Source organism: Lepisosteus oculatus, unplaced genomic scaffold (assembly GCF_040954835.1).
Source record: "Lepisosteus oculatus isolate fLepOcu1 unplaced genomic scaffold, fLepOcu1.hap2 HAP2_SCAFFOLD_64, whole genome shotgun sequence".
In the NCBI taxonomy this organism is placed as follows: domain Eukaryota; kingdom Metazoa; phylum Chordata; class Actinopteri; order Semionotiformes; family Lepisosteidae; genus Lepisosteus; species Lepisosteus oculatus.
In genome coordinates this window covers 62,501-87,096 of record NW_027168193.1, presented here as the reverse complement: position 1 = coordinate 87,096, position 24,596 = coordinate 62,501, and the positions used below count along the sequence as shown (strand labels likewise).

At 45.8% G+C, this 24,596-nt stretch overlaps 5 non-coding genes across 5 annotated transcripts; 3 read left to right on the top strand and 2 right to left on the bottom strand.

Annotated features, from left to right (window-relative positions):
- Nucleotides 1-377: 377 nt before the first annotated feature.
- On the bottom strand, nucleotides 378-519 carry LOC138232885 (U4 spliceosomal RNA). The gene has a single exon (XR_011187327.1). It is a non-coding gene; the product is annotated as a U4 spliceosomal RNA (small nuclear RNA).
- A 653-nt stretch (nucleotides 520-1,172) lies between these two features.
- On the top strand, nucleotides 1,173-1,244 carry trnag-ucc (transfer RNA glycine (anticodon UCC)). Its single transcript has one exon. It is a non-coding gene; the product is annotated as a tRNA-Gly (tRNA).
- An 8,889-nt stretch (nucleotides 1,245-10,133) lies between these two features.
- Nucleotides 10,134-10,215, top strand: trnas-aga (transfer RNA serine (anticodon AGA)). The gene has a single exon. It is a non-coding gene; the product is annotated as a tRNA-Ser (tRNA).
- A 5,812-nt stretch (nucleotides 10,216-16,027) lies between these two features.
- Nucleotides 16,028-16,109, bottom strand: trnas-gcu (transfer RNA serine (anticodon GCU)). Its single transcript has one exon. It is a non-coding gene; the product is annotated as a tRNA-Ser (tRNA).
- A 1,624-nt stretch (nucleotides 16,110-17,733) lies between these two features.
- trnar-acg (transfer RNA arginine (anticodon ACG)) lies at nucleotides 17,734-17,806 on the top strand. Its single transcript has one exon. It is a non-coding gene; the product is annotated as a tRNA-Arg (tRNA).
- Nucleotides 17,807-24,596: the final 6,790 nt, after the last annotated feature.

The following is a 24,596-nucleotide window of genomic DNA, read 5'->3' as shown; positions in this document are numbered from 1 at the left end:
CTCGCAACTGAAAACCCACTGAAGCTAAGCAGGTGTGAGCCAGGTCAGTACCCGGATGAGGGTGAGCTACAGGGAAACGATTTCTTATGGGGCGCAGTAAGTACAGACGTTTAAAAAGCTCCATTCATGCCGACGATGTAGCATGAAGAAGTGCAACCTAACGTTTGACAGACAAAAGCCGGGCGCCGCTACGAGCAATATGAAATCAAACTGACAGCACACAGCGTTTCGCGCTGACTCAAAAGTGATCTCGACAGACGCTGTTCTCTGCATAACGCTGAAAGAGCTAAAGAGCGTTTCTGTTGAGACGTAACAAGCTCGTTTCTTTCTACCATGATGTCACCATGACCAAATCTGTCTTTAAACACCTTGCTCAGTCTCTGACGAGACTGTCAAAAATCGCTTTCGCCGATTGTATTTCAAACCGGCGGAAGCGGGGTATTGGGAAAAGTTTTCAACTAGCAATAATCGCACCTTGGCTAAACCTCACAGGCTACGATACTGCCACTGCGCAAAGCTGACGGTTGCCAGGCAACCGCGGGGATCCTATGGAAATCGTTATCGATCGTCTCATGGCATGTCCTTGCGGTAACGCTTCATATTTGTCGTCTTCTTCTTCTTCTAGCTTGAGGTTTTGAAGAATTTCATGACAGAGAAGGGCTCCGTTGGGAACAAAGGGAGTTGTGAGAAAACCGTTGCTTATTTTCAGCAGCAGAAATACAACCCTTTAAATACAAGATGACAGAACAATGACGAAGGGCATGCCGGGAGGAACTCATGCACTACTGAGGAAAGGGGGCGGGCACGTACAGTTCACATTCAAGCCACAAGTACTCTTCTCGGATGTTACACAAACAAATCCTAACGTCTTGAAAGCATTGCAGCATGTTTGTGTCCCACTTCCCGTGGCTGCAGGACGACTGACACGAACGGACAAACACAATCTGTGGCGTTTAGCGTGACATAGTCTTGCAGGCATCGTGCTGTCTCACTGCAATACTATACCGCTGGAAGAAACAGTCCATCTGGCCATGAAACTCATTTGAACGTCTAGCTACAGCAACTAACAATATCATGATTTATTCAGGATGTGTGGAATCAGCACGTCCCGGAGACAGCTTCCGAAATCGTGAGCATTCTCTGGTGGTGTCCTGCAGGGCTCCTGTGAGCGTGCGTTGGTGGTATAGTGGTGAGCATAGCTGCCTTCCAAGCAGTTGACCCGGGTTCGATTCCCGGCCGACGCAGTGGCGATTGGTTTTAAATGCTGTCATGAGCCTTGGATTGTGACTAGCAAAGCGAAGCCTTTTGAAAGAGCTAAAGCACTGCAAAACGGAATTGAAGGAGAATCTTACAGGGGATTCTGAGCGGTGTCTGCATGCACGCAGTCCGATACAGGTGCTGAAAGCTTGAGCTACTCTCAATGTCATGCTGCCTTTCCCCGGAGTAAATCTGTTACATTGAAAGAATGCTTCTGGCAGGTTCAAAAAGGGACCCTTGTTAATTGGAGAAATCAATGATTTCGAATGAATTCTGTATGCGTTAAAAGACAGCTATACACAGAAAACATGCAGGACACTGCTCATGATGTTTCCCGAGCCGAAACACTGCATTTTTCCAAGCCATCTGACAAAGCCCGCCCACTGAAAACTTCAGCAGATCGTGTAAAGACGTTCAACTTTGTAACTACTGCACGCACAGGAAGCAGAATAAATTCCTCTTTTCAAACTGTCAAAGGTTTGCTTTGCAAACCCCACAGGACATCGCACAATCTCTTTTGAACAGGGACAAACGATTTCTTATGGGGCGCAGTAAGTACTGTTACTGTCACTGCTCGATACCGACGTTGGCCTACTATACCATGTTCAGCCACCGCTAGAAAATTTACAGCTCTAGCACCGGAGCAAACGACAGGAGGGCCAACATCGAACAGGCACACGTGTCAGACATGGAGAGCGATGAGAATGGGAACCCATGCCTGCAGAGCACAATGGATTAGCAGTCCATCGCCTTAACCACTCAGCCACCTTGTCGACGAAACTGGGCTGTCCGGACATGGGTTGGCGCGCTCCAGATGATCTTTTTCTTTTTTTTCCCTCGTACTCGAGGGTCATTTTCCTGTTCCACATGCGATTTCAACATTTTCCTTGGGAGATGTCAAGCCAGCAAGCCACTGCTGTGGTTCAGTGGCCAGTGTGGAGTTCAGTGGCCCTGTTGTACACAGAAAGCACATTGAGCTCCTTGGACATGAAAAGTTCCAGATAAAAGCCATTTGTCATCCTTTCTCTTGGTGTCGATGTTGCTATTGTATGTAAATGTGGCAACTTGCTCAGCGAGCAGGCGGAGCACACACCGAATGCAGATGTGTCTGAGTGGTGTGTCCAAGTGGCTGCAAAAGGACAGTGCTCCTGGGGCTCCGTGGCTTAGTTGGTTGAAGTGCCTGCCTAGTAAACAGGAGATCCTGGGTTCAAATCTCAGCGGTGCTTTCTTTGTTCTGTCTTCTCAAACAGAACTGGTCCTTATGGACAACCGCCTACGGCTAGACTTGCAAGTATTCATTTCCAATCTTTAACGCGACTTGTTTTTCTTAAAATGGATGCAACTTGCAAAACATGAAATACAAACCTTGCTAATCAGCGCTAGCGGCTAGCAAAAAAAAAGAAGTCAGCAATGTTTTTTTTCTTTAACCTTAACCCTGCTAACGGAGACGAGTTAATCGACCGAGTCTATGCAGCTTAAACGGTGCGCAAGTCGGGTTCTTAGCTGAAAGGGTGGTAAATCACGCTCACCCCAGTCCTTAATCTTTTAAAGAGGATACAAAATTGAACCTAGTCGCCACATCACATACATCCTGTTCAATGATAAAAAGGTAACATCTATCCTCGCTCCAGAGTAAATCTCACGTTGAGGGCATCTTTTTTTTCACTTTACCGTGCGTCGGGCTCGGCTGCACAGAGGAGAGAGCAGAGCAATGAGGTCACGGGGACGGGGGAGTCACACGCTGGCGGTTTGAATACGCGGAAGATCACTGAGGGATCCACAGTATGTGGACCCTCCGTGCGCCATCAGTCCGCACTCCGGACTCTGAATCCTGCCATCCGAGTTAAGATCTCGGCGGAACCTGAGGCGCAGTTCCTTCTTAAAACGTAATCTGGTGAGCATTTCTAGAATCGTACTTGTATAGATGCAGCCTTTAATGTGTTGCTAGGTTAAAATTGATGACTTCTTGTATTTCAGTAGGCAACTGCCCTCTTGATTTCGGATTTAATTTCTTTATTACAGGGACGCTTTTATGAAGACAGAGTCATGCTCAGGTACTTTGCTTGATGGAGGAAGCTCATTTCGGACTCTGTGATCTGCTCACCTGGAAAGGTCTGCTGTACTACTACAAGAGAGAAGTAGGGTCTGGAAGAAGGGACAATTTTATGATGCTTTGGAAGATAATGTTTTTTTTTCTTATACTGAAAATGAAAGGTAGTTGTTTCTATATGGACTCAGTCTTTGGAAATTGTGTATATATATATTTCAGTGATCCCTCAGCCATTCCTTCTGTATTGTAATTCAATTTCTCTTTTAAAATTCCTTTCCCACTTCTAGGACCTGCAGTTGCTGAACTCCACAATGGCTTCTATTGGAAAGTCTGTGACTGAGACCAAGTAAGTGTTGACTTTTTTATGAAACCATTATTTATTTTGGAGCAATGAGCAATTCTTATATAAATGCAATAAAATCATTATGCTCAAACTATGAGAGAGAAAATTAAGGATAATTTAAGAAATCAGTCTTAGCTTGTTTCTATACACAGATGGTATTATTTATTTTCAAAGGAAACCCGCGAGGATTCCTCTGGTGTGCAAGATGTGCCTGAATACTTTTGATCAGCTTCCTGCTCACTTGAAGAGGGCGTGTATGAAGCACGCCACGGCAGAAGAGATCAGGATGGCCTCTCAACAGGCGAGGGAGGACATGATGAATCACCTGAAGAACGGGGTCATCGTGGATTACCACAGAATAGAGATCGTGTCTGGTGAGGCAAACAGGATAGTGGTTTTAAGACTGCTAGAGTCCTTGGGCCTTTTTGTACATGGGAAGCCTGAAGACACATTGGCAAGGTGAGATATTTTTAATCTGTAAGGCTTCTGTAGTTTCTTTTTGAAATCATTGTTACAACATATTATGTAAAAGCATGTTGAAAAGAATCTACCTGCATTCCAGCGGCCCTGAACAAGAGGCCGCTGTCCAGGAGGAAGAGATGCCAGAGGCTGCTCTAGAAACTGAAACAGAAGCGGATAAGGAAGGGGAAGATGTGAGCTCTGAAGAATTCTATCAGCAGTAAGACTTTTTATTTTTCAGATGTATCTATTTTTTACTAAAATTCTTATTTGTCTTATAGGTATAAAATGTTTAAACCGGTGTTTTATATCCTTACAGGCCCTGAGTAGTTAAAAAGTATCAGCAGGCTCTCCGGAAGAGAGTGGCTCAAGCTGGACTCTATAGAAAGCACTCCCTGGATGCTCCTCTCCTGATTGGATTCAAACAGTACCTTACCAAGGATCTGGGAGTGGCAAATTATTCTCAGGAGGTATTTATTTTTTAAAGGCATTTAAAATTAAGCAATGGTATCTTCATTGTAAATGTTTTTATTTCTTAGCTTAAAATTCACCAATGTGAAATGATGTCAGCCATAAACATCATGACTCTATTGACTCAGGAGCCAATGGTGTGTCGTTAAGGGTCGGAACTCCCGTCTTCCCCCCCGGCCGGTCGGTCCGGAGCCTCAAGGTCCCAAAGCCCCATGGTGGCACATCCCTCGCTTTAGGTGTGTGAAAGTGTGTATTGGTTTGGAAGGGGACCATGTCTGCAGCGGGGTTGAGTGCGCTCTATTATAAACCTAGGGAATCCGGTAGTTACGTCGGCGCGGGGAGTCTGGTGAGGGCCGCGAGATCCCGGGGTGTGAGCAGCGCCAGCCGCGGCCGGGTGGCCGAGTGGTTGTCCGGCCAGGCTGCTTATACTCTGCACAAGCCGGCGCATTTTCATTGTCAAAGAGCGGACCTCGGCTCTGAGACCCTATTACAAACTGCAGGACTACGCAGGCGACGATATTAAGGGCTCCTTCTATGCAGAAGAGCTACAGAAGATAAACCCTGATGTTGAGAACGTCTACCGCATCCAAACGATTTTAGCAGCCAGGGGTCGTGGCAAAAACAAACAGCTTTTGGTAAAGTGGCGCGGCTGGAGCGATAAATTCAATAGTTGGGTAAAGGCTTCCGAGCTCCGAGACATATAGAGGTGGTGAAAAATGCCACCAGTAATTCATCCTCAAAGATGTTTCCAAAGAACACCAATGCGTGCTTCACAGAGCATCTGGCAAAGGCGATTGCCCTGGACGGGAGCTGGGAAGTGGGCCTGGTCGAGCTGCACTATCCACATACACTACACACTTTTGATGAAGACAAAGTTTTTCTGTTCGTCAGTGATGAGCTCAAGACTATATGGACCTGTATCTTACCGAGAGGGTACTACAGCAACATCGAGCAGCTCTTGGCATGAAATGAAACTGCAATGAAACGGCTGTGGAAAAATCCAAGTTAACGGCTGTAAGTCTTAAGTACAACCCCATTAGCCGGTCGGTAAGGATTGTTAGTGATAAACGGATTGTTATACAGGTGCATAACCGCCTGGCGAGGATGTTGGGTTTCAAGTCGGGTGTCGTGGGTGTAAAATCACCGCACCCCGTCGATATGACTGGCAGATTTAACACCATGTATATATACACCGATATCATAGAACACCAGTTAATAGGCGACGTCTACGCACCAATTTTGTGTTGTGTGCCCTTTAGAGGCGTGGATGGTGAATTCGTCACAGTATTGTACGACAAACCCCATTACGTGCCGGTGAGCATCGACCATTTTAACAACATCACTATTGAAATAAAGACGGATCAAAACGAACACGTGTCATTTGCATTTGGAAAGGTCATCGTCAAGCTGCATTTCAGACCTGTGAAAGCGACAAACATCTAAAAGGATGACGGTCATCAAGAGCTACGGGGATCCTTCTCTGTATACGCACTACTACAAACAACAGGCTGTTATGGATTACCAGGATTTTCAGGGCTACCGGTTCAGTACGGCGCGGGTATCGGGGGTATTTTCAGAGTGCTATTTAGAAAAGCCTGCCTTTTCTGAAACGCGGGTTTGAAAAAGCTAAGCTGTACATGGCATCGGCGGCTAAAAACATCGCCAAAGACGTGGTCAGCAACGTTACAATCGCTGCCATGTTTAAGGTGGATGCACATCAGCAGGAAGGTTCGGGTCTAGCATACATCCGCAGGGTTGTCAAGAGAAAAAGACAGACGTCATCATCTCACCGTCGGGGGCCTCCGAAACCTGATAAAAGAACGGCTAAGCGCAGACAGTCAACTCATAAAAGCTTCAGGTCGACCAAGAAGGGCGTGACACACCACAATCAACAAGACATGAAACGAGACATATTTTAAATATGGCTTTTGTTCACGGCGGGTCTGCAGAATGCGCCAAGTCGGAGCTGGACATATTTCAATTAGCGCCTACCCAAACAAGCATCGAGAAAAGCTTTTACATAGATGTTCCACCCCTCACAGCCCTAACAGAAAACGCACCTCTGGAGTTCTACGTCGCCGGCAACGGAGAAGATTATTTAGATTTAAACAACACCCTGCTCTATTTGACCTGTAAAATAACAGAAGCAGACGGTCAGGACATTGATGCGGCAGCCCGTGTGAGTCTGGTGAATTACCCCATCACAGCCATCTTCAGCCAGGTTGACATCACCGTAGGAGACCGATTGATCAGCCAGAGCAACAACTGCTATCCTTACAGAGCCTTTATAGAGTCTGTCCTGAACTACAGTGACGAGACGCTGAAGACGCAGTATTCAACAGGGCTCTTTTACAAAGACACAGCCAGTCAACACGAGTCCACAATTTTGGATGGTCCCAATCAGGGGTTCCAAAAAAGAGCACCATACACAACGCAAAGTCGAAAACTGGAGCTCCTGGGTCACATTCATGCAGACCTGTTTTTTCAGGACAAACTACCCAAGTGGGCATTGATTCGTCGAATATACGTATATTTACGGCGAAAATACGGTAAATTATTTTCGCAGTAATTAATTTATTATATTTACTATATTTATTATACACGTGTAAATTAATTGCTGCGAAAATAATTTACTTCGTACACTGTGCAGAGTGCCGTATACTCCTAGTTGCGGCACACACGATACATACAGTAAAAAGCCTCAGGCACTGTGTTAGACGTGTTTTCGACGTTATATATGCGTTTATTCATGTCGTCGATTTTACGGTTGCAATTCGACGTTGATTATACGTCGAGGCGACGTATATATACGTATAGCCATATTTTCGCAGTAAATATACGTATATTCGACGAATCAATGCCCACAGCTTGGCATACAAGGGTTTTGCTGAGGGGGTCTTGCCACCTGCCTGAAAAAAAACAGTAAAATGTTTGAGTGCCTATAGAGTTTCTATTTTTATTTTCTTGACAAAAGTTGATACCATTTCCTGGACACCCCATCCCCCATCAGTGCGCGGTGCCCGGGGAAAAATCTGTAGGGGGGCGTCTGAAATTCTGAGGGGGGGATGATATTTCGGTTGAAACGGAGCTGTACGGTGCAGCTACCCAAATGAAATCTCGCAGCTATGCCATTGACTAGTGCTTCATGATAGAAGATAACGACTAGCAATCTGGTATTTGCGATGAAGTTCAGTTTCACATTTTTCGTCACTCTCACAGTTTGTATTGCCTGGAGCGAAAAGTACCATAAGCGTTCATTTTTGCAGCTACATGGATGTTCTGAATCGTTAAGAAAAAAATGTTGTAAAACCAACAGAAAGCACAGACTGCTATAACTAGTCCTAGTTATATAACGATTTTAAGTATAATGATAAACTACTGCAAGGAATCGGTCCACCTGAGCAAACAGGATCGTAATGTTGACACTCAATAACGACACTGATATGTGCAGTTCCTGGACGGATAGCCCTCCTGCCCATCAAACAGACTGAGTGACTGTTCCTGTCATTTAGTGTTGTCTGACCATTGACAAAGTACAACTATTTTTTTAGGGCGCAAATTAAGTTAGGTAAATCTTTTTGCCCAAAACTGAAGGGGCGACATTCCCCCCTCCCCCCGTGATGCCAGGCCTGTCCCCATCCTATTCCATAATGTCATTATATATAATACTATACAACAGTGACCGATCCTTACTAACTGCATGCGTTAAAATTGCACATCAGCTCATAGCAGGGGGCACATAGCCGCGATGTATTATCAATGTTAAATTTCAACCATAATATCGACAACATTAATAAACGCATACGTTGAGAAAATATCGAACCCAGCATATTTTCCGGTTATATACCACAATGCATTGCTAGTATTCGTTGGTCACCATTTTGGACACGTTTTTCAAACGTAGAAGTATATCTGCAAATATCTCAGCAATCCTCTTTTGACGAGTAAGTATGAACAATAATAATACTATCTGAATACATACAGATCTTTCTTAATATTATTTTGATTAAAATAGTATGTGAATAAGCAAAAAATGGCACATAAAATAGTGTGAATGGGGAAGATGACACAAAATCGTTTTGCCGTTTCTCTTATTCTTATTCTATGTTGTACTTTCAAACTTTGGGTACTCTTTAATTAGGACAGACTTTATTGCTCAACTGCTATGATGCAAGCCAAATTTTATACATTTATTTCAGCTTTGAGCTTAGTAAACCGTTCATTTTTTAGATTATACTAAAGAAGATATTAATCATCATTTATTTGGGAAGTAATATTATACAATTTTCTCCTAGCTGCGGTGCTGAAGTCCCACCCTACATCAACAGAAAAAGAAATAAAGGAGCACGCAATGTGTTACTTGAAGAATGCATATGCAAGGCAGGGGGCCAGGAGATCTGGACACTGAAAATAATAGGTTTTTGGTTCTAACTATTAGGACAATTAGACAGGGTTTGCAAATAGTGGACAAAAATTGTCTTAACTTCCATTGAAATATTTTTTTTTCTTGGAAATATAGAAGTTGTACATTTTAAAATGTATATTTGAATCAAAATGTGGTTTTGAGTTAGTGTGTTAAAGTAATTAGTTTTGTGTTTGTCATTACTATACTGTATATTGCCATGTTACCAGAATTTGTAGCTGAAGTTTAAGACTAGTTGTGTTTTTTATGATTATTGCCCATATGTTGATTGTTGATTGATTGTATACCATGTATAATTTGAAATACATATGTTTCAGGTGTGAATGTGTATTTTCAGAATACATTTCTAAACCTAATCATTGGCTTGGTTTACTTGTTTCTACGCCTATAAAATCTATCTTTGATGTATAATAGACCTCTACCCATATACGTATAATAGACCTCTAATGTTATCCGTATAATAGACCTCGAACCATATACGTATAATAGTCCTCTAAAGTTATCCGTATAATAGACCTCTAAAGTTATCCGGAACTCCAACCATATATGTATAATAGTCCTCTAAATTTATCCGTATAATAGAACTCCAACCATTTATGTATAATGAACGTCTAAACATAGACGTATAATTGACGTATAACTTTAGACGTATATTAGAATTTCATTCTAGACGAATTGTAGACCACTTTTAGACGTCTAAGGTATGCGTTTAATAGACGTATATTATACGTCTTTTGCCCACTGGGACTACTGAATGGCGTAGACCTGAAAATAAAACTCACGCGCAACAGAGATGGTGAACAAATCCCGACTAAACCGCTTCAACCGCTTCAACCAGACTTCCAGAATGGACATTGCATCGGTGAATATTTTAATCTGGTGGAAACATCCGGGAAGCCTCTGAAAGTCTTTTTTTGTGTGTAACAAAGTGGCATTTTCTTGTCCGGACGGGGAGACTTTATCATTCCGACATGAAGCCACCCTTAAGTCCTCTGAGGTGTGTCTGTCTGCAAGGCTTGTATTTTGGAAATGTTTTTTTGAAACGGAGAACGACTTTGAAATAGGCTTCCGCCGGCGCCTCGCGATCCAGGTAAGATTGTAGCAAGAACGCAGCGGCAGCAGGGCTTGCTGTAGTCGTGGCCGAGTGGTTAAGGCGATGGACTAGAAATCCATTGGGGTCTCCCCACGCAGGTTCGAATCCTGCCGACTACGTTGTCCGCCTCCAGTCGGTGTGTTCTGGCGCAAGCAAAGAAGCGCGCCTCTTTGCTGTTCCTGGTGGTTTTAAAACACCCAATCGCTTGTACCCGCTGCCTTGGAAATAAGTTCTTCAGTGTCCGCGAATGGCATTTTGCAACTGGAAGCAGATGTCGACGCGTTTTGCACAGAGCACCAAAAAAGCGTCTTTTTTGAAAGCCCAGGCACCGAGCATTGGTGGCTCAGTGGTAGAATTCTTGCCTGCCACGTGGGAGGCTCGGGTTCGATTCCTGGCCAATGCAGTAGCTTTTGCAGCGAGCGGCTCCATCACTTGCATCCCCTTGCAACTCGCAACTGAAAAATCACTGAAGCTAAGCAGGTGTGAGCCAGGTCAGTACCCGGATGAGGGTGAGCTACAGGGAAAAACAAAGCTTCCAGCTGGAAGCGGTGTTAATGGTGCCGGCGGGGGGGCATTCACCCTGAGGTCTGTGCGGGTCCCAATTCCCCAGCATAGTGACAGAGAAATAAACATGTTTGGGCAACTTTGGTCACCCCCATTTAACTTCTGGGGTAGGAAAAGCACACTTTTCAAAACTTGTTTTTCAGCTCGAAATAAACGTGTTTTTTCAAACCTTGGAATCCCAATGTAACTGCCTGGCTCATTAGAGCCCACTGAGTCAGCCCTTAACCCCACTGTGCAGAAGTTGTCAAAACAGGTTTTTCAGCAGAAATAAACACGTTTGGGCAACTTTGGTCACCCCCATTTAAATTCTGGGGCAGGAAAAGCACACTTTTCAAAACGTGTTTTTCAGCTCGCTGTGACCTCTGTTTTACATCTCATCCAAAAGACAGCGCCCTTTTACAACACAGCGTCTCTGTCACTATCATAAGTGACTGCCATCATAAGAATATGAGTCCAATATTTTAGAATATAGTCAGAATGACATCTAACCTTACCTGTGGTGTCTTTAATCCCTATTGCTCAATGCATGGTGTACGTACTGCATAGATATGTCTTGAGAATGAGGAATGGGCCCCTGAGACCGTCATTTACCTGTTTCACAAATGATCGTATTTTACTAGAGATTCTGTTTGGGATTCAGATGTGCATTCGGACAGCAATCCCTTTCAAGAAATGATACGTACTGGATGAGGTCAAAGGTGCTGGAACACTGTATTTAGGATGTGTTTGCAGTGATTGTGTGTCTCCTGCTTCATCGCAGTGATATATAGATGTGCTCCTGTAATTTATTGGTACATGCCCAGGGCAGTAAGCAGTCTGAGGATTTATTTCCAGACGGCATAGAGCAGTGAAGCAGTGAAGTAGTGCAACACACTGGATCATTATATTATTAGAATCTATTCTACTTAAATTATTACATTATACACAATTTGAGTTCATTTTAAAAAGTAAAAGGTAATGAAAGGAATGCATTTTCATAAGAAAGATAATACCGATATGCATGTGATAATCTTCCTTATATCATGTAGTGCGTCAGTTGGACACTTTGTGGGCTTGAAATACAAAGCAAATCATGTTCTATGGTACAAGATAAATACAAAACGTAAGCTTTTATTTTAATTAGATTTGTTTATAAAGCATAAGCAATCATTTATTACATTAATATATGTGAAAATGACATTTTAGCATCATAATATTACATAAAGGTCTCTAGCTTCAACACAGTGATATATATATATATATGCTCAGTGATTTATTGGTACATGCCCAAGTCAATAATCAGAATGAGGATTTATTTCCAGTCGGGCTACAGGTAGTGTTGTGAAATACTTCAACACACTGGATCGCAGATTTAGACCCCCTGCACTCTTACTCCTTAAAAACCAAAGAAATGAAGATATGTAGCAATCACATTGTAACAGGGGTGACAGTGACTTAATGCTTATACTAGTGGACTTTTGGTACCTTTAGGGTACGGTGTTCCCTGAAGGGCTCTCAAACCCCGCATTTCAGATGCCTAGCTGTATCGCTGATGTGTTGCACCTCAGAATCACTTTTAAACCTTACCTCTGGTATCTTTAATCACTTTTGCTCAACGCATGGTGAAAGTATTGCATAATTGTGTCTGAAAATGAGTAATGGGCACCTGAGAGACTCATTTGCCTGTTTCACAAATGATCATATTTGACTAGAGATTCTGTTTGGGATTCAGTTGTGCATTCTGACAGCAATCCCTTTCAAAAAACGATACATTCTGGATGAGGTCAAAGGTGCAGGAACACTGTATTTAGGATGTGTTTGCACTTATTCTGTGTCTCTAGCTTCAACACAGTGATATATATATATATGCTCAGTGATTTTTTGGTACATGCCCAGGGCAATAATCATTATGAGGATTTATTTCCAGATGTGCTAGGGGTAGTGTTGTGAAATACTTCAACACACTGGATCGCAGGTTTAGACCCCCTGCACTCTTACTCCTTAAAAACCTGAAGCGTCTGGCGTCTCGCCGACGTCGAACACCCCCCTCAGGCTGTACTCGTACTCGGCTAACTGCTGTGGAACCCTGCGTGAGCAGCCGCTGCGCCACGGTGACGGCTGGCGACCCACGGACGCCCCACTATCGGCCGGCTCCAGCCCCGGCTGGTCCTCTAGAGCCTCCCCACACGGCTCCTCCTCCCGAGCCCGGTAGGGGGCCAGGCGGTCTCGGTGCAGGACCACCACTCTCCCCCGTGTTCGCAACCTGACACGGTAGCAGACCTCGCCCACCACCCAGAGTACCTCAGCGGGCCCCTCCCACGACGGCGCCAGCTTAGGGCTGAGGCATTTGCGGCGGCGCGGGTTGTACACCCAAACCGAGTCCCCGGGCTGGAAGGCAGGCCCCCTGCAGCGCAGGTCGTAGTGCCGCTTCTGCCGGACCAGCCAGCAGTGCCGACCAGTCTCCGGGCGGCGGGCCGAAGACCAGGTCCACCGGGGTTCACATTTCCCGGCCCAGCATGAGTGAGGCCGGGGTGCACCTGGTGGATTCCTGGACCGCGGTCCTATACGCCCAGAGCGCAAGGGGGAGGTGGCGGTCCCAGTCCCGTTGGTGCCGGGACACCAGGGTGGCCAGCTGGGTGGTGAGCGTACGATTAAACCGCTCCACCAACCCGTTGCTCTGGGGATGCAGCGGTGTGGTCCGCGTCTTAGTGATCCCCAGGCGCTGGCACACTCTGGCGAAGACCTGGGACTTGAAGTTACGCCCCTGGTCACTATGTAACTCCTCCGGCACCCCCAGCCTGGCAAACATCCCCTCCAGCAGTGCATCGGCCACCGTGGGGGCACTCTGGTCCGGGAGGGCGTAGGCCTCGGGCCACTTCATAAAATAATCCATGGCCACCAAGACGTAGAGGTTCCCGGCCTCGGTGCGCGGAAACGGGCCCAAAACGTCCACCCCCACCCGCTCCATAGGAGCCCCCACCTGGTGTTGTTGGAGGGGGGCCCGAGAGCGCTCGGGGGGACCCTTCTGCGCCACGCACACTGCACACGTTCGGCAGTACCGCTCCACGTCCCGGTGGCAAAGACCCCAATAAAAATGGCCTCGGAGGCGCTGCAGGGTTTTTTTACCGCCAAAGTGCCCCACGCCCGGCTGGCCATGCACTGCTCGGAGCACCGCCCCGCGGAGCGACCAAGGCACCATCAGCCGCCACCGTACCTCGCCACTGGAGGGTACCCGCCACCCCTGGCGCAGCACCCCGTCCTTTACCTCCAAGGCCTCCCACAGGGCGCAGAGAGCCTTGACGGACTTTGGGTTTGGGGCGAGCTTCTCTCGCGTAGGCCGCACTCCGGCTACCACTCCCAGCATGCCCAGCGGTACTACGAGCGCCTAGGGGCGCTTCCTCCTTACCACCAGGCGAGGGCGTTACAATACATAGAATATGCATGTAAAACGAACAGATCTTATCGAGAGGGTTATCAGAATACAAAAGGTATATATTCAGTCAGTTACAAAGTGTTACACATATCAAGAGGACATACGTTCAGTATATCATTCATTTAGACCATTTCATAAATGAACCTGGTTATAACTTCTACATTAGATACTGAAAACAAGTACATAACTCTTAGGAATTAAATTGATATCAACTGGTTGGGATAACAATTGAATTCTCGAGCAGTAATGCAGTGAAGTTGAATACTCATCCAATCTCTGGGGATTCAGATCTCCTGCGGGCACAAAGAAACAGTTGCAGGCTTGTTGCTGTCCAATCCGCGCTCTCTGTCTAGGTGCCAGGCTGTGCTGTGCGGGTTGCGACGGTGCCCTGCTGATGCTCACTGACCGGCTAGTTAGTGTTGGCTTTAACTAGCAAAGTTTGTGCACAGGAGAAAAGATGACTGTGGGTCCCAGCAAGTCAAGAAGAAGACCGGTTCGTTCCTGATGAAGAGCTAGTTCTGAATAGTGATTCAACTGTCCACAGTTCCGACCTGTTCACGAGGCCTGCTGCTGGTGCTAACCTCGGGTGGATCCTCTGGTTACTCTCTGGCAACCTCCGCTCTAGACTCTTAGAACAAAGGAAAGTTCTGGCACTCGGACACACTGGCCGTTCCGTGGTTGTCCGGGCTGAGTCTTAGGATGGTCAGGAGGCGCGCTGTGAGAATGTCCTGCCCTTGGGAGCCTTCTGCTCCTGGGCTGTCCTGCCCTGGAATTCTCCTTTGAATTCCCTTTAGAAAACTCCACAGAAATCTCTACTGAATTCCCACTGAATCTCTCAGGCTCTCTGTGTTGCCTGTTTTTACCTGGAGGAACTTCAGCTCGTTGATTGGCTGAAAGTTCCATGGGCATCAGAGTCCCACGTGGGTTACTCGGCCCTACCAGTCCCTGATTGGTTGATCAAGGTGAGATATGAGTCACTTACTCCTGACACTTAGGAATGCAGTCCAGATGTCCATCTGGCACTCCCTAGACAGATAGGCGCCAATGGATGACCATTGATCATGATAGCCAGGCTTAGCTAAGTGCATCCCCCTTTGGGAGCTGTCCCTTATCAAGGGAAACCTTAAATCAGCCTGCATGAATAGTTTCTCTGTGGCTGCACCACAGAGATGAACAGAGAGATGAGGCCTAATTTGTGAAAGCTCAGAAACACTTAATTCTTTCTTATTAATAAGCCTCACCGCTACTCCGCCCAAAGCACTTTGAGATTCGCGTTTGGGAATGCGCCCTGCCCTACAAATAAAACAGGTCTACGGGTCTGAAACCTGCTCCACGGAAAACAGCTCTGTTGCACTTTTGATCAAAGGGAGATTCGCTGTTCTTACTTTTTGATGACATAACACCCAAAGGGGCTTCTTTGGAGCTGGATTCCAACCAGCATCCTTAAGTTTCTTGGCGGTATCCTTTACAGTCCTCTGTTCGGTCGACAAGGGACTGAAGGGGGCAGCTTTCCTCACACATACAGTGCAATGTACTGTAGTGTTCCCCTTCATTGAATTCGCAGTTCTGCATCAGACATCTAACTCGTTTCCTTAGCTTGGATTTAAGCCACGAAGCAGGCTTCTACTGTATAAACGTCTAGAGGAATCACAAACTATTTGAGAGGCCACCATCCCAGGGGGAACTCACAGTCTATCCCTAAACACCTAGCGCAGTCTCTCGAGAGACTGTCAAAAATCGCTTTCTCCGTTTGCGTTGCAAGTAAGTGAAAATGCGGTCTCAAGCCAGAGCCAATTGGCAGCAGCGGCACGTAAATACCGTTACTGTTACTGCTCGATACCGACGTTAGCCTACTATACCATGTTCAGCCACCGCTAGAAAATGCACGGCTCTAGAACCGGAGCAAACGACAGGAGGGCCAACGCCAAACGGGCACACGTGTCAGACATGGAGCGCGACGAGGATGGGATTCGAACCCATGCGTGCAGAGCACAACGGATTAGCAGTCCATCGCCTTAACCACTCGGCCACCTCGTCGAGGGATCTTGGCTGTCCGGACATGGGTTGGCGCGCTCCAGATGATCTTTTTCTTTTTTTTCCCTCGTACTCGAGGGTCATTTTCCTGTTCCATGTGCGATTTCAACATTTTCCTTGGGAGATGTCAAGCCAGCAAGCCACTGCTGTGGTTCAGTGGCCAGTGTGGAGTTCAGTGGCCCTGTTGTACACAGAAAGCACATTGCGCTCCTTGGACATGAAAAGTTCCAGATAAAAGCCATTTGTCACCCTTTCTCTTGGTGTTGATGTTGCTATTGTATGTAAAGGTGGCAAGTTGCTCGGCGAGCAGGCGGAGCACACACCGAATGCAGATGTGTCTGAGTGGTGTGTCCAAGTGGCTGCAAAAGGACAGCTCTCCTGGGGCGCTGTGGCTTAGTTGCTTAAGGCGCCTGTCTAGTAAACAGGAGACCCTGCATCCGAATCCCAGCGGTGCCTTTTTTGTTCTGTCTTCTCGAACAGAACTGGTCATTATGGACAACTGCCTACGTCTAGCCTTAATTAAATGCAAGCATTCATTTCCTGTCTTGAACGACTTGTTTTTCTTAAAATGGATGCAACTTGCAAAACATGAAATACAAACCTTGCTAATCAGCGCTCGCGGCTGGCAAAAAAAAAAAGAAGTCAGCAATGTTTTTTTCTTTACCCTTAACCCTGCTAATGGAGAAGAGTTAAACGACCGAGTCTATGCAGCTTAAACGGTGCTCATGTCAGGTTCTTAGCTGAAAGGGTGGTAAATCACGCTCACCCCAGTCCTTAATCTTTTAAAGAGGATACAAAATTGAACCTAGTCGCCACATCACATACATCCTGTTCAACGATAAAAAGGTGACATCTATCCTCGATCCAGAGTAAATCCCACGTTGAGGGCATATTGTTTTCCACTTTACCATGAGTCGGGCTCAGCTGCACAGAGGCGAGAGCAGAGCAATGAGGTCACGGGGACAGGGGAGTCACACGCTGGCGGTTTAAACACGCGGAAGAAAACTGAGGGATCCACAGTATGTGGACCCTCCGTGCGCCATCAGTCCGCACTCCGGACTCTGAATCCTGCCATCCAAGTTAAGATCTCGGCGGAACCTGAGGCACAGTTCCTTCTTAAAACGTAATCTGGTGAGCATTTCTAGAATCGTACTTGTATAGATGCAGCCTTTAATGTGTTGCTAGGTTAAAATTGATGACTTCTTGAACTTCAGTAGGCAACTGCCCTCTTGATTTCGGATTTAATTTCTTTATTACAGGGGCGCTTTTATGAAGACAGAGTCATGTTCAGGTACTTTGCTTGATGGAGGAAGCATATTTCGGACTCTGTGATCTGCTCACCTGGAAAGGTCTGCTGTACTACTACAAGAGAGAAGTAGAGTCTGGAAGAATGGACAATTTTATGATGCTTTGGAAGATTATGTTTTTTTTTTCTTTGAAATCGAAATGAATCAGAATATCAGTGCAAAAGACAAACTCTTGGTTTGGTTTAAAGAGATATGGTTTTAAAACAGACAAAATGTAGAAAACAGGTGTTTCTCACTTTTGGAAAAGAATGGACCGGGGGTAATATTTTACTAGTTGCAGTGCTGATCTCACTGGGTTACAGTCCTGCAGTGTCACACCAGGGCCAGTGGCGCAATGGCTAACGTGTCTGACTACGGATCAGGAGATTGCAGGTTCGACTCCTGCCTGGCTCGGGTCGTTTTTAAACGCATCGGGCTACTCCCTATGTAGTCTGTGCTACTTCCTGCATTGTAATCGTACCCAGTAAGAGATTTCCTTCATGTAAATGAACTGCACCTGACAGCTTTAGAAAAACACCTGGGCTCAGTACGGTGCTGAGAGCTCAGCGTTGCTGTTCTAATTAGCACGCACTGCATCGGCTATGAGCCGGAACCTTTCAATTATTCCGATCAGTAAGTCAACACGTAGTCCATATGAACGGTAGAAATATTCTCTTGTCTGTCTCTTGTTTGTATAGAACTGAATGTCCCTGACAATGTACTGTTAGTTTTAATTGAAGAACGGCATTGGTGTTCAAATATACCAGACAAGTTTATGTAACTGCTCATGCGACACTCAGTTGTAATTAGTCAAGAAATAATGTCGAACAACAGCTGCGGGTTTGATTCTGAACGTATCAGATTGCAGCGCCTTTTACTTCCATTGACAAATGATAGAGATTCGAAGAGAGATCCTTCAGACCAGCAAGCAAACCCACGGCTATTTCGGTTTTCTATCTAGGCAACGTTGGTGTCTGCAATAGCATACATGAAAGCGTGATGCAATTTCTGTGGCTACATTTGTTGCACGTCATGCACAGTAAGAGTGTTTCTAACACCAAATAAAAAGTCAACAATTAGCGATCACGCCTTCTCCTCAGTTAACCCACTGAAACCCTTGCTGTTAACAGTTCTTTACTGCGTGCTTTAAGAGCACCTACACATCGTGTCGGTTCTTACAGCTTTATTCATTAGGTTTTCAAAGGCATAAGTAGAGCACCAGAGGTGCGAACGCAAAATGTGTGGTTATCTGAAGAATTGCTTTCCATGGCAGCGGGGCCAAGCGATTTAGCGTTTTTATAGTACCAGGAAAGGAGAAGCGGCACTTCGCCTCTGCCGCGCAGGCACAAGGCGACGTGCGGCAGACGCCGGAGTCGGCAGGTTTCGAACCTGCGCGGGGAAGCCCCAATGCATTTCGAGCCCATCGCCTTAACCACTCGAGCACGACAAATGCGAGCTTTTCGCCGCCGCATTCCTCCTATAATCAAACACGGACTGCGAGGTGGCTGCGGAAACCTTTTTCAAGTTGCTCTCCGTTAAAAAAAATACCTTTCACAAGATTCGTGCCGGCAGACAGACACGCCTCAGAGGGTTTAAGGCTGGCTTCACGTTCAAATGATAAAGTCCCCCAGTCCGGATGTCAAAATGCAACTTTGGCAGACAGAAAAAACATCAACAAACCAAAAATGTGGACAAGGATTTTACAAGCTGCACCACACTGCACTTTCAAAAGCATTTACATTCGTGTTAGACGCAGGAATTGCCTTTGATTTGCGCGCTTACGAACGCCATGGAAAACGAAACAAAACTAAAGCCCTCAGCTCCTGCACTTGATTATAATCCCGTTACGTGTCGAAGCAGGAATTTAAGTCATCCTACCACTGCAACACGGGGAATAGAGGGAAATGAGCACAAGCTACGAATTGTCTCTAATCAGTCCCTACAGTTGTAAGACGCCTGGAAGCGTGCACCCCCATCATTAATCTTTGCGCATCTGTGCAAGGTAAACTCTGGAGCAGTCTCTGAAACGGCTCAAAGGAAACACGTGATTGATTCCATGTGCATCTGGGGTTCATTTCTTATTTACATTTAATTCAAGGGAAAGGCTTGGGTCAGTTTCAGACGGCCTCCAACAGCGAGATTCAAGCGCCCCACCTTCAGCCCAATCTGCGCCGCCAGAACGCCAACAGCTCCTCTGGTCTCCGGGGTGCGGTTGTGACCCCGTAACCTAAAGTGTTGGTGGCAGACAAATGGAGACTAACAGGTGATGTCCTAGGACATGACTACATTGTGACACTCGGTGGGGATGGTGACCATTGCTTGGAAAAGAGTGCGAGGCCCCTTTAGAAAAACATTTTGTTAACAGGCATTCTGCCTCAGCCTAAACACCTATAGCTTGCAAAGCGCATGCTATTAGACAGGCACCTCTGCAAGACCTTAAGAGTCTCTTAAACTAGTGATAGTAAGGTATTCCCAATGGGCGATGTTCGGCTTTCAAATCATCTCTCCGTGGAAGCGCCGAGATGCAGCTGTTTAAGGCTTAGAAGCAGCTGACTGTTTTACTACCTAGCTGATCACTGTCAGTCAGGGAGCTTAGAGGTGAAAAGCCTGTCTGAGAGACAATTCGCCGTCGATCAGTTCAATATGTTCCGTACCAGCTCGGCGCACCTGAGATCATCTTGGTAGCCGTGTAGCTCATATGAGTGAAAGCGCGTGTGTCAGGACTCTTACTTGGCCATCCCAACATACGGAATTTCTTCTGTTTCAGCCACTCTGTTGTTGATGTACTCCTTTGTTTTTGTCATGTTGCAAGACCCAGCGTCTTTTGAGTTTTAGATCACAGGCAGACACCCTGACATTCTGCTGTAGAATTTCCTGATACATCTCGGAATTCATCGGTCCCTCGATGATTGCAAGCCGTACAGCCTCCGCCATGCTTCCCAGGTGGGATGAGGTTTTGGAGTTGGTATGCGGTGTTTTGTTATCTCCAAACATAACGCTGTGCACATTTACCAACAAGTTCAACTTTTGTCACGTCTGTCCACAGAACATTGTTCCAGGAGTTGTGGAACATCCATGTGGTCTTTAGCAAACTTGAGAGGGGCAGTGGTGGTTTTTTTTGGGGGGAGAGCAGTGGTTTCCTCCGTGGTGACCTCGCATGATCACCACTCCTGTTCAGATTTCTTCTTATGGTGAACTCATGAACACAGACGTAAGACAAAGTAAACCACCTGTTTGCTAGATCCCATCCCCACTCAGCTAGTCAAAGATTCCCTCGAAGGACTGGCAGGACCTATAATTAGTATGATGAATGCATCGCTTGCGTCAGGCGTCGTACATGATCAATTTAAGGTAGTGGTTCTTAGACCGCTCCTTAAGAAGTCAAATTTGGATCCACAAGTTCTTAACAACTACAGGCCTGTCTCAAAGGTCCCATTTCAATCTAAGAGTCTTGAAAGAATAGTTGTTGCCCAACATCAAATGGATTCAAATAATATACTTGAGAAATTTCAGTCTGGTTTCTGAAACTGCATTAACAAGAGTCGTAAATTATATTCTCTTAGCTACTGATGCGGGGAATGCAACAGTGCTAGGTTGCAACAGTGCTAGGAATGCAAACGTTAGGTTGCGCTTCTTCATGCTGCATCGTCGGCATGAGTGGAGCTTTATAAACGTCTGTACTTACTGCGCCCCATAAGAAATCGTTTGTCCCCGTTCAAAAGAGATTGTGCGATGTCCTGCAGCAAACCTTTGACAGTTTGAAAAGAGGAATTTATTCTGCTTCCTGTGCGTGCAGTAGTTACAAAGTTGAATGCCTTTACACGATCTGCTGCAGTTTTCGGTGGGCGGGCTTGGTCAGATGGCTTGGAAAAACGCACTGTGTTTCGGCTCGGGAAACATCATGAGCAGTGTCCTGCATGTTTTCTGTGTATAGCTGTCTTTTAACGCACACAGAACTCATTCGAAATCCTTGATTTCTCCAATTAACAAGGATCCCTTAAATGATGAGTCAAAGTAACATCTAATCGGATTAGTTTCCTTAGAGCTGGTTCAGAGTTTGCTCAAGAGTTTACCTTTCACAGATGAGCAAAGAAGAATGTTGGGGGTGCACGCTTCAAGGCACCTTACAGCTGTAGGGAGTGATTCGAGACGATTCGTGGCGTGTGCTCGTTCCCATATACCATACGCACCGGCGTGCAGTGCTAGGATGACGTACAATACCGCTTGGGCACGTAACGGCGTTATATGCAAATGCGGGACGTGAGGGTTTTCGTTTGTTCGTTTTGTTTTGCTCTGCTTTGCTTTGTTTTGCTTTCCATCGCGTTTGTAAGAGCGTAAATAAAAAGGCGATTCCTGCGTCTACCACTAATGTAAGAGCTATTTCAAGTGCGCATGGTGCGGCTTTTCAAATGCTTGTGGGCATTTCTCTGTTGTTGATTCTTTTTTTGTGTGTAACAAAGTGGCATTTTCATGTCCGGACGGGGAGACTTTATCATTCCGACATGAAGCCACCCTTAAGTCCTCTGAGGCGTGTCTGTCTGCAAGGCTTGTATTTTGGAAATGTTTTTTTGAAACGGAGAACGACTTTGAAATAGGCTTCCGCCGGCGCCTCGCGATCCAGGTAAGATTGTAGCAAGAACGCAGCGGCAGCGGGGCTTGCTGTAGTCGTGGCCGAGTGGTTAAGGCGATGGACTAGAAATCCATTGGAGTCTCCCCGCGCAGGTTCGAATCCTGCCGACTACGTTGTCCGCCTCCGGTCGGTGTGTTCCGGCGCAAGCAAAGAAGCGCGCCTCTTTGCTGTTCCTGGTGGTTTTAAAACGCCCAATCGCTTGTACCCGCTGCCTTGAAAATAAATTCTTCAGCATCCGCGAATGGCATTTTGCAGCTGGAAGCATGTCGACGCTTTTTGCACAGAGCACCAAAAAAGCGTCTTTTTTGAAGGCCCAGACACTGAGCATTGGTTGTTCAGTGGTAGAATTCTTGCCTGCCACGCGGGAGGCTCTGGTTCGATTCCCAGCCAAAGCAGTGGCTTTTGCAGCGAGCGGCTCCATCACTTGCATCCCCTTGCAACTCGCAACTGAAAACCCACTGAAGCTAAGCAGGTGTGAGCCAGGTCAGTACCCGGATGAGGGTGAGCTACAGGGAAAAACAAAGTTTCCAGCTGGAAGCGGTGTTAATGGTGCCGGCGGGGGGGCGCTCACCCTGAGGTCTGTGCGGGTCCCAATGCCCCAGCATAGTGACGGAGACGCTGTGTTGTAAAAGGGCGCTGTCTCTTGGATGAGATGTAAAACCGAGGTCACAGCGCTCTGTGGTCATTAAAAATGACCACCAAAACCTTTGACAAAAGCTCTTGGTAATTGATGGTCTTCAATAATGCTTCTCCTTTAGGTACATTTTAAATCAGCTGAAAAATGCTGTGAAATGGGGGGTCACTTCACGCCAGTGTAGGATTTGGGTTACAAGAACTATAAAACTGCACGAGAAAGCCCGTACACTGAATTACACGGCTTTCAATTCAAAGGAGGGCAAAAGAAATTCCCTGAGTCTGATTTTTTGCAGCACAGAGAGGATTGCTGTCGTGAGGCTGGTTAGCTCAGTTGGTTAGAGCTAATAACACCAAGGTTGTGGGTTCGAGTCCCGTACGGGCCAGGTCCTTTTCTCCTCTCTTACAAAAGCTGTTAGGTTCCTTTCCGTGGTGAGATGGGTTGTCATGCAACGCTGCTACATAATGCCGACAGACAATTAAATGACAAAAATGAAGAGAGTTAAAGCAGCTGGAAAGATTTTCTTACAACTTTTGAGCTGACACAGTTTTGGAAAATGTTTTCTTCACGCTGCACTGTACCACATAGGCAGCCAAGAGTCTCCAAAACAAAACAGAATTGACAGTCATATAATGTCCATTAACCCCGGTTTTAAACACAGCATCATGTCTGCCATCATAAGAATATGAGTCCAATATTTTAGAATATAGTCAGAATGACTTCTAACCTTACCTGTGGTGTCTTTAATCCCTATTGCTCAATGCATGGTGTACGTACTGCATACATGTGTCTTGAGAATGAGGAATGGGCCCCTGAGACATTTACCTGTTTCACAAATGATCGTATTTTACTAGAGATTCTGTTTGGGATTCAGATGTGCATTCGGACAGCAATTCCTTTCAAGAAATGATACGTTCTGGATGAGGTCAAAGGTGCTGGAACACTGTATTTAGGATGTATTTGCAGTGATTGTGTCTCCTGCTTCAACGCAGTGATATATAGATGTGCTCCTGTAATTTATTGGTACATGCCCAGGGCAGTAAGTTGTCTGAGGATTTATTTCCAGACGGCATAGAGCAGTGAAGCAGTGAAGTAGTGCAACACACTGGATCATTATATTATTAGAATCTATTCTACTTAAATTATTACATTATACACAACTTGAGCTCTCAGCACCGTACTGAGCCCAGGTGTTTTTCTAAAGCTGTCAGGTGCAGTTCATTCACATGAAGGAAATCTCTTACTGGGTACGATTACAATGCAGTAAGTAGCACAGACTACTTAGGGAGTAGGCTGATGTGTTTAAAAACAACCAGCGCCAGACAGGAGTCGAACCTCCAAACTCCTAATCCATAGTCAGACACATTATCCATTGCACCACTGGCCCTCGTGTGACACTGCAGGGCTGTAACCCAGTGAGCTTAGCACTGCAACTAGTAAAATATTACCCCCGGTCCATTCTTTTCCAAAAGTGAGAAGCACCTGTTTTCTACATTTTGTCTGTTTTAAAACCATATCTCTTTAAACCAAACCAAGAGTTTGTCTTTTGCACTGATATTCAGATTCATTTCGATTTCAAAGAAAAAAAAAACATTACCTTCCAAAGCATCATAAAATTGTCCCTTCCTCCAGACTCTACTTCTCTCTTGTAGTAGTACAGCAGACCTTTCCAGGTGAGAAGATCACAGAGTCCGAAATGAGCTTCCTCCATCAAGCAAAGTACCTGAACTTGACTCTGTCATCATAAAAGCGCCCCTGTAATAAAGAAATTAAATCCGAAATCAAGAGGGCAGTTGTCTACTGAAGTTCAAGAAGTCATAAATTTTAACCTAGCAACATATTAAAGGCTGCATCTATACAATTACGATTCTAGAAATGCTCACCAGATTACGTTTTAAGAAAGAACTGCACCTCAGGTTCCGCCGAGATCTTAACTCGGA